At 43.0% G+C, this 8554-nt stretch overlaps 1 protein-coding gene across 10 annotated transcripts in view; it reads right to left on the reverse strand.

The window, feature by feature from the left end:
• Positions 1-8308, reverse strand: part of ZNF664 (zinc finger protein 664) — a 38647-nt gene extending 30339 nt beyond the window's left edge. For 7 of the 10 annotated variants that reach the window (XM_017889769.1, XM_017889749.1, XM_017889740.1 and 4 more), the window contains exon 1: positions 8120-8308. The gene's annotated coding sequence lies outside the window, so the exon portion shown is untranslated. Of the gene's footprint in view, positions 1-5962; positions 6134-8119 lie in introns of all 10 variants that reach the window. The other 3 variants (XM_017889759.1, XM_017889719.1, XM_017889728.1) reach the window with 2 other exon arrangements.
• Positions 8309-8554: the final 246 nt, after the last annotated feature.

Here is an 8554-nt window from a genome sequence, read left to right on the forward strand (position 1 = left end):
TTCAGCATTTAAACACAATGCAGAAATCTCCCCGACCTTAAGGAAAAACAGCATTTAATCCTAGGCCTTCTCTAGCTGCCCTGTCTCCCTGGCTCCACCCTCCATTTCCCCATCCAGACCTCTTAAAGACTGATTTTTCCAGATTTCTATTGCTTCACTTCCCATTCATGTCTCAATCCAATACCACACCACTGAGGTTCCTCTCACTGTTGGCCTTCTCTTGGCCAATCAAAGGGCACTTTTTATTCTTTATCTGGACATCACTGGCCACACTCCCTTGGCTCCTTCTGTGACCCTACAGCCTCTATGTTCTACACTCACTGCATAAACCTGGTATTTTCAGTTGGTGGGGCAAGCTCCTGTAAACACTAGTACATTCCTGTGGGTTCCATCTCCCCTCTCCTCTGCTCCTAACATCCATACCAGTTTCAACCATCTGGCCCACTGGTCCTCAACTCTGGCTGTGAAAGAAAGCTCTTGCTAGGAGTCCACGTTTCAACTGTTCACAAGGCCTCCAGAGGGCACTCAAACACCTGCTCAGAAACCTTCTTGGCTCTTCACACTAAGGTCTTAGGACTTGAAATCAATGTCACAATGGGTTACTACCTCTAGTTGCCAAGCATCGTGAAAATGCATGCTTCGTGCAGGTTCTCTGATTCTGTGAGTCTGGAGGCTTACCACAAGGTCCTAGTCCTATCACAATGTAAATTTATAGTATTAAAAGTAATTTATTGAATATCGGTTAACTGAGAAACTTGACATGTTTTCTAGCCAACGCCGAGTACTTTGAATCAATGAAATATTCTTAAACCCCCATCAGGCTCAACCCTAAACATATTTCAACTACACATCCAAAAGTGATTTTGAAAGCCAGAGGGACATACGGAATTTACTCTGCAGAAGAAAAATGGTTCCAATTATTTCTATGAACTGCTGTATTGCTAATCTAAGTGGCAGAGTTCATCATCTTTGGGACAGGGGTCCACTCTGGCTACAAAGACTTCCTCACAAGCTCTGTCACAATATCATAGAACGCACTGCAAAATAAGATATGGAAATAAGCTATGATTATTTTATGAACTTTCAGGGGCATGAAAAATAAATGAGTTCTAGAAGAGCTTTACTGAATTTCTTATAATGTATCAGGTGACACAAGAAACACTGTGTATTCCAGAGTTAGAATAAAGGTGTAGAAATGTTTTAGTGTTAAAAAGCAATACAAATTATATTTTTAAATTACATTTTGAATGCTTCTGCTACATCTTCAAAATTAAATTGCATTAAAAAAAATTCTCTTCTTCCACTGTCTTTACAAATGAGTAACCATAGCCATTGATTCCACCTTGTGACTCTCCCATATGGATTAGCTATAGCACAACTTTCTTTTTTTACTTTTTTGAGACAGGGTCTCGCTCTGTCACCCAGGCTTGAGTATAGCGGCGTGATCATGACTCACTACAGCCCTGCCTTCCAGTGATGCTCCCACCTCAGCCTCTTAAGTAGCTGGAACCACAGGTGTGTGCCACCATGCCTGGCTAATTTTTGTATTTTTGGTAGAAATGGGGTTTTGCCATGTTGCCCAGGCTGGTCTCAAACTCCTGGCCTCAAGCCATCCGCCCGCCTTGGCCTCTCAAACTGCTGGGATTACAGGCGTGTGCCACCATGCCCAGCAGACACAACTTTCAACCTAAGCTGAAAGACTTCAATTTGCTAAATCTAAGATTCACTCCTGATCCCTTTATTACATCTCTAGGCCATCTGAAACTACTGCTCCTGTCCATTCTTGAAACTTTCTAACTTCCAGGACGTCTCTCCTGAGTGTCCTCATCTGCACTCCCTTCTAGTGAATCTGCTCCTGTAAGCTCCGCAATAGTAAAACCAACACGATGAGCGTGGAATCCAAGCTAAGCCAATCAGATTGTCTTTCTGGAGAATTTGGAATTGGGAAGTGGGAAGTGGAAAGACTGGGCCTGTGATGTGAGCTGGCAGAAGTTATAGTTTCAGGATGGTCTTCCAGAGTGACCCCCTGGGGTCACATGTGTTACTTACTCCCAAGAGAGAGAAGAGACTGGGGGAGAGCAGGCACACGAAGCACAGGGCAGACACACAGTGAGCAAAAGAAGCCGGGGAGATGAAGTCAAAGAGCACAGTCACACTGACTGCCGCCAACTTCCCAGCGACTGGGCCCCAACCTCTGATGAAGACATCCCCCTTCCTCTCTAATGTCTTCTGTTACCTTGGCAGGCACTTTCTCCACTACCTTTTCCCCACTTGTCCTTCAAGGTACCCAAGCTCCAGCCATACTACTAACAGTCAGGTGGGCACTCACACATGGATGAAAGGGTACTACTCTGCCTATTTCCTAGCCTGCCCCTATGTGGAAGGGACCAGTTTACCAAGATGAAGAGAAATCACTCCAAGAAGTCAAGTGTACTCTGACAACAGGATGACTGACAAAAGGACCACTAATGCCCAGAGAAACCTCCAACACCCACTCAGAGAGGCAGAGTCTACCCAATGAACCCCAAAGACAAACATGGTATTACCTGAAGTCAGGGTCATGCAGTCTCAAATATTTCTATGTGAAAAACATCAACTGTCCAGTCTATCTAGACAGATATGCCCCAATTTACAGACATACAACTATATTGCAAGAAAAATTTTCCATGTAGAAATATTGATTTTAATACCATAGCTATGTAAAGTACCTGGTCATTCTTACAGCAAAACATGTATGTGTACTATAAAATTATTCTTTGTAAATTCTCTTCGTGAAGAACCTACGTGTCCTGTAAGACCTTCAAACTCAAGCACATCCAAAACTGAATCAGTCACTTCCTCACCAAAGCCTACTACATTCCTGTCTTAATCTGTTTTCTACTGCTTTCAAGAGAATACCTGAAAATGGATAATTTATGAAGAAATTTATCTCTTACAGTTATGGACGCTGAGAAAGACCAGGTCAAGGGGCCACATCTGGTGACAGTCCTCCTGCTGGTGGGGACTCTCCAAAGAGCCCTGAGCCAGCACAGGGCATCACACGATGAGAGGGGGCTGAGCATGTTAACATGTTGTCTCAAGTCTCTCTTCTTTTTATAAAGCCTCCAGGTACCCTCCATGACAACCCATTAATCTATGAATGGCTCTGCCCTTATGAGCCAAACCTCTGAAAGACCCCACCTCTCAACACTGTCACATTGGGGATTAAGTTTCAACATGAGTTTTGGAGGGGACAAATATTCAAACCATAGCCAATTCCCAACTACAGTAAATGAGTCCACTCTCCCCTCAATTGCCCAAGTCGGAAACCTGGATATCATCGACTCCCCGCCATCACAAAGGTCTAGCCACTCTCTTCCAAATACCTCTGGAAACTCTCCACTGTCTACCTGCATTGTCTCAACTTAACTCAGGCCACGGTCACCTTCCCTGGAATTCTACAAAAGCCTCCAGTCTTGCTTCCCTCTAATCTATTATCTACTCTAATACAACTTTTCTAAAATGCAAAATGGATTGTTCTTACCCTACTCACAAGTTTTCAATGGGTCCCAATCATTTTCAGTGTAATTTCCAAATTTATTCATATGGCTTTAACCAAAAAAACAGTGCTCATGTCTATTTGCCATGTAGTTATCATGTCCCAGATATAATATACTTCGTTAAATCAAATGTTCCAACATACATTTAATACAGGTACATGTAATCTTGGCATGGAAAACATTTAATTCTGATTACTTCTTGGGAAAAGCCTAAGAGAGACTGGTTTTTCATATCACATGTGTTTGCATTGCTTCAGTTTTTTTTACAATGGGCATTTACTTTTGTAATGAAGATGTTTCAGTTTCTCACCAATTTCATTAAAGGTCTATATTTAGACAAAAATATATACTATCTGGTACCTAAAAGGATGTGGTAAAAATGACACACTCTTATGTTACATTGGCCATATGTATCAAGAGTCTTAAAATTATTTACATTTCTTGATGGTCTAGGAACCATCAAAAGAATATTTTTAAATACAGAGAAAAGCTTTCTGCACAAAGTATGTATATTGTAGAATTACATTTACAGGCACAGTTTGCAGATACATCCCCGTATATTTAGTCCACAATTCTTCAGATTTCCACCTGATTTCTTCTACATATTTCTGCCATTCATAGGTTTTACTGGAAGGCTCCTGGGACTTTTTTTGGATGTTTTAATCATATCATGTATACAACTGTGTATCCTGATTTCCTTCCACTTAACACTATCATAACCATTTTAATATATTTTCTTTGTAAACATTTTTAATGGCAGTGTTATTTGCCACTAAATATATGATACAGGGGATGTATCATAACCATTCTGCAAACTGTGCCCTAAAGAATAATTAAATTTTATGTAATCTAGTACACTAGCTTTTAATTATTATTTTCTCTATTGTTTCTAATAGCAGCAGCTACTTACAGATTTAAGTGCCATGTAGGCGGTCTGGCCCTTTATCTCTTACTCTCATAACACCATAAAGTGGAAAATATTTGTGGCAAATAATAAGCTAAGAGTTAGTATTTTCAATATGTAAAGAACTCATGGCCGGGCTCGGTGGCTCAAGCCTGTAATCCCAGCACTTTGGGAGGCCGAGATGGACGGATCACGAGGTCAGGAGATGGAGACCATCCTGGCTAACACGGTGAAACCCCGTCTCTACTAAAAAATACAAAAAAAAAAAAACACTAGCCGGGCGAGGTGGCGGGCGCCTGTAGTCCCAGCTACTCCGGAGGCTGAGGCAGGAGAATGGCATAAACCTGGGAGGCAGAGCTTGCAGTGAGCTGAGATCCGGCCATTGCACTCCAGCCTGGGCGACAGAGCGAGACTCCGTCTAACAAAAAAAAAAAAAAGAACTCATACAAATTGACGAAGAAAATAATGAAGATCAACACACAAGTTGTTATAGGATGTGAATCGACGGTTCACTGGACAGACTTGCTGTTACTTTTTAGTAGACAACTAGTTAAACATTTTTGTGTACTTTTGTGTACTCTGATACTTTTGCATACAAAGTACCTTTTATTGCTACTTTTATTTATCCTAACTTTAAAAAAATTAGAAAGAAGGATTTTTTTTTTTTTTTGGTAAGAGGGAGTCTCCCTGTGTCACCCAGGCTGGAGTGCAGAGGCACAACCTCTGCTCACTGCAAGCTCCGCCCTCCCGGGTTCAGCCATTCTCCTGCCTCAGCCTCCCAAGTAGCTGGGACTACAGGCACCTGCCACTATGCCTGACTAATTTTTTGTATTTTTAGTAGAGACAGTGTTTCACCGTGTTACCCAGGATGGTCTCGATCCACCCGCCTTGGCCTCCCAAAGTGCTGGGATTACAGACGTGAGCCACCGTGTCTGGCCAGGATTTTTTTTTTTTTTTTAAATCAAACACTGACTTGACCTTCGTGTAGCTGGTAACGTGAAGTCAATGTGAATTCCAAGGGAAAGTTCACGTCTCTTCCAGACAGCCCTCTGAGATGGCCTACTTGGTCTCCCCACTTCTACTCTCCACCCCCAACACACCCCCACATCTTGCATGCAGCGACTAGAGTGGCTGTTTAAAGATACAAATCTCATTATGTCACTCCTCTTTGTAAAACCCAACCCGTATCATGGTTTCCCACTTCACTCGGGATAAAATACAACCACTTTAACCTGCCCTACAAGACCCTACTTGATCTGGCCCCTGGCCTAGCCACTCTTCCCCTTCACCTCCATAGTCTATCCACATTCATTCTTTCAGTTCCTGGAATGGGCAAAGCTTTTTCCCCTCTTTGAGGCCTTCCCACATGCTGTTCCTCTGTCTGGAAAATTATCCCCCACTTCCCTCCACACTAACACCTACGCACTCTTCAAATCTCAGCTTAAATCTTATTTATACAGAAAAGCCTTTCCTAGGCCCCTTCTCTCCACTCTAAAATTTGGTCTCCCCTTTTTTATACTTCCTCATAGCAGGTGCTGCTTAACTTCCACAGCAGATACCACAGTTTGTGATCATATGTGTAGCTGTAATTGTGTTTAAATTCCGATCCTCTCCCCCTCACAGATCATAAGCTTCAAGAGAACAAGAACAAGTTGATTTTGTTGGCCACACTGCAGGCACTCATATATATCTGAAAGAAAGAAAAATACATACAAAGCCCCTAATCGTATCTCGTATATCTTAAAATGTTACCCATCACATCATTCAATCATTATTTAAATGATTAAAATATTAAATCTCAATATTAAAACTCTGATACAGCCTGCAAATTTAGTAACAATCCCTTTTCCTTGAAGGATATAAAAACTAATCTGAATCTGCTGCTGCCACAGAAAAATACATGTATAACTTACAACTCTAAGAAAATAAGATTAAATATTATAGTGAGAGTATTGTCTAGTGTTCAGTTTGCTAATATGTTTATTCACAGTCAACTAATTTATATGCCTTATTTTTTAAGATGTGAAAGCACTAGGGGCTGGGCACAGTGGCTCACACCTGTAATACCAACACTTTGGGAGGACTGCTTGAGGCCAGGGTTTGAGACCAGTTGGGGCAAAATAGTAAGACCCTGTCTTTACAAAAATAAAATAAAATAAATCAGCCAGGTGTGGTGGTACATGGTTGTAGTCATTCCTAACTACTGGGGAGGCTAGAATCATCCCACTACAGTCCAGCCTGAGCAACAGAAAGAGACCCTATCTCGCTCTCTCGCTCCCTCCCTTCTCTTTTTTAAAGAAGAGGAGAAGGAAGAAAAGAAAGCTCTAGGAAAAAATGCTTTGCAAAATACTGTTTACGAAGTCTAATGTATTGTCAGTACTTGATAAAAATTAATTTAAAAAATCACAAATTAAAAAGCATTCAAAGTTGACTATCTCTAGTGCTCTGTGATATGATACACATCTCGTCAAAAAATATAAATGATATTGCAAATAATTTTTGGATCATAAAGGCTAATAAAACCAATATTTATATACTACTTTACATTCTACAAACCATATGCACTGTATCACTGAACTCTATGGAGTAGACAGAGCAGGCCATTTACAGAAAAGAAAACTGAGGTTTGGTGTCATTCAATGTCCTCCCCAAGGTCACACGACTTCTAAGAGGTAGAGTCAGAACTACTATAGGGGAGGGAGGGCTGCTCCCATACGTAAATTTCTTAACCAAAAGAGAACTTCACCATAAATGCCGAATCTCGGTAATTAACGTAGATCTGTGCTCCTATTACCAAAATGTCATCTCATCAGAGAACCATGACCAGCGAAAAAGCTGTTTTAAAGTTAAACTATCAATTTGGGAAACGGCTAAACCACAGTATACTGAAACTATAGAACATGATGCAGCAGTTGTTAAAAAAAAAACTTGAAGCATTATATGCTAAAATTGAAAGTTAGTATACAACAGTCCTTGTTAAAGCAGTCAAAAACGATGTTAGGTGCACACACGCAAAAGTATCCCAAAAGATCTAGAAGGATACACACCTCACAAGTAATAGTCGGCATCCCTAGAGACAGAGGTTGATAGTCAAAATACAAAATGCCATCTCTGCGATACGCTGTTTTTACAAATAAAATGTACTACTCTAATTTAAAATTAATTTTTAAATTTTAAATTAATCTGTGGGTTGAACAAGGTCAGTTTCCTGCTTTAACAAACTATGCATCTATAAAGGAAATAGGGGCCCTCTCTAAGAAGACAAAATGCCTAAAAACGTTCCATCTTGAGAAAACAATAAATTGTAAATATCAGAAAACGTTCCTTGAAGAAGGCAATAGCTCGGAAATCTTTTTTCAGTATCTGGTCTCCTTTGTTGCAGTGAGACAGCCCATAAGCAATCCAGCGACCAGAACAGTTCGGAACAGGCTCCCGGGGAGATTTAGTTGTTGGAGTTCGGCAAGAAAGGTTTCACAAAGGAGCTGAGTTCTGGGGGAAATGGGAGGTGATGTGGCGGAGAGTGGATCTGGATGGGAAAATGTCTGGGAGGGGGGTATACGGAGTTCATGAGAAGCCGGGGACAGTGAGAAAACTGCAGTCGAGTCCTGGAAGGGGTGAGAACGCCTGCGGAGGCGGGAGTCGAGAGGGAAGCGGACAGCGCCGGCAGCCAGTTTACCTGGGTGAGAATCCGGCCCTTGTTGTGGTCAAACAATGGAGGCGTCCGGCCGCAGCAGCCTTCTGCGCTGGGTGCGCGAAGGGTTCCTCATCACCTGAGCGGGATGCTCGCCTCCTCTGCCGCACGCAGGGCGCCCTGAAAAACACATAGCACCCCATGCAGCCGGCTCCTCCGCAGCCGTCCGGCTCCCCGGTCCCCTGGCGCGGCCATGACCGCCTCTCCGGGGACCCGCCTGGAAGGGCTCCAAGGCGCGGCTCCACGGGCGACGAGGGCGGCCGCGCTCCCCCTCCTCGGCTCCAACAACAATGGAGCCTGGCTCGGGAGTCCGGCTCCCGCGGGGCCTCGCCCGGCCTCGCCCTGCCCGCTGCCCAGCCCTCGCTCGCGCCGGCCGCCATCTGCGCCCCTCGGCCCCGCTCCCCGCACTGCGGACCCGCG

Source organism: Rhinopithecus bieti, unplaced genomic scaffold (assembly GCF_001698545.2).
Source record: "Rhinopithecus bieti isolate Rb0 unplaced genomic scaffold, ASM169854v2 scaffold_574, whole genome shotgun sequence".
Classification (NCBI taxonomy): domain Eukaryota; kingdom Metazoa; phylum Chordata; class Mammalia; order Primates; family Cercopithecidae; genus Rhinopithecus; species Rhinopithecus bieti.